This window comes from Euprymna scolopes, chromosome 7, assembly GCF_053919585.1.
Source record: "Euprymna scolopes isolate OS-2025 chromosome 7, ASM5391958v1, whole genome shotgun sequence".
Classification (NCBI taxonomy): Eukaryota; Metazoa; Mollusca; class Cephalopoda; order Sepiida; family Sepiolidae; genus Euprymna; species Euprymna scolopes.
The window spans coordinates 34,283,035-34,284,340 of record NC_136488.1 but is presented as its reverse complement, the minus strand read 5'-3'; the positions used below and the strand labels follow the sequence as shown (position 1 = coordinate 34,284,340).

Genomic DNA, 1,306 nt, shown 5'->3' with positions numbered 1-1,306 from the left:
AACAAGGCCGATAGCCGATCGTGTAATGAATGAAGGCGTGGATGTAGAATTGACATGAAATTCTTTAAGATAAACAAAAATGACCGAAAAATGGGCAGAAATGACTTAAATAAATAAAAAGTAAATGACTTAGAATGACTTTAATGAATTTAAGGATGAATTGAATGACCTTAAGAATAACTTGAATGCTTAAAAAATAACTGGAATCCTTCAAAAACAACTTGAATGATCTGGAGAATGACTTGAATGGCTTTCAGACTGACTGGTTGTAAAGTGGGTGATCATTTTACGTTAAATTAATACAGAAAACTGATCCCCCAATTTATATCACAAAGTTACAACCATAAGTACAGCATGTAGTAAGACCAGATACTACACTTTGATCTTGGCCAAAAGGCAAAGAAAAGGGTATTTATTTGCTCCTCCACCGAGAAAATTAGGCACAAGGCCGATTTTTAATGTGAGGAGTGAATTGGAAATGGGGATCAGCTCCCCGGGGAGTAAGGGAGCTGGATAGTGACAATCAGTATGAAGGTCGCCCCTACATTGACGAAAGTCTTATATGTGGGATTGCCCCCACATATGGTCTTTGCTTGCAGTATCTGCCGGAACAGATATTACACTTTGATCTTGGCCAAAAAGCCAAGAAAAAACGTAAAAAGCTAAGAACAGCATCTATTAACAACAGACCTTTGATCTTAACCAAAAAGGCCAAGCAGAAAAGTGTTACGGACAGACCGACCGACCGACTGAACTGACCGACCGACCGACCGACGGGTGACTGATAGAGTGGCTTGCACGCGACTAAAAATGGTGAAAAGAAAACAAATAGTCAATAAATAATTGTTACGAAAGGCAATAAATGTTATTAATCTATCTTTCCTAATGAATTTAATTTATGTTTCAAAGTAATTTCAAGCGCCTTTCTTTATTTATTTTATCTTGTATCTTAAATTGCAGGTTTGTAAGCGTCAAATATCTCCAGATTTTCTAGAAAAAAACCGGTAGCCACTAGATCAAAATGTTACCCACTATATTGCAAATGAAATCTTCAGATTTAGCGGGAAAATCGTTAAATTGGCGACATTGATTATTTCCCTTAACAGGTGTAACGTAAAATATTAACCTGTAAAAATTATTTTATCTATAAGAGAGAAAGAGTATTTTAGTATTGAATGTTTTCGATTTTCGATACTTATCGGATCAATTTCTGTACAAAACATATCTAAGAACACTGCCACGCATATAAATTATTTTGTGTGAAATTGGCAAAATATAGACTCAGCCGTTTCGGAACATAAAAGGA

General features: G+C 35.6%; 1 pseudogene; it reads right to left on the bottom strand.

Moving 5' to 3' along the window:
- Window positions 1-261: 261 nt before the first annotated feature.
- LOC145280621 (U2 spliceosomal RNA) lies at window positions 262-410 on the bottom strand (annotated as a pseudogene).
- Window positions 411-1,306: the final 896 nt, after the last annotated feature.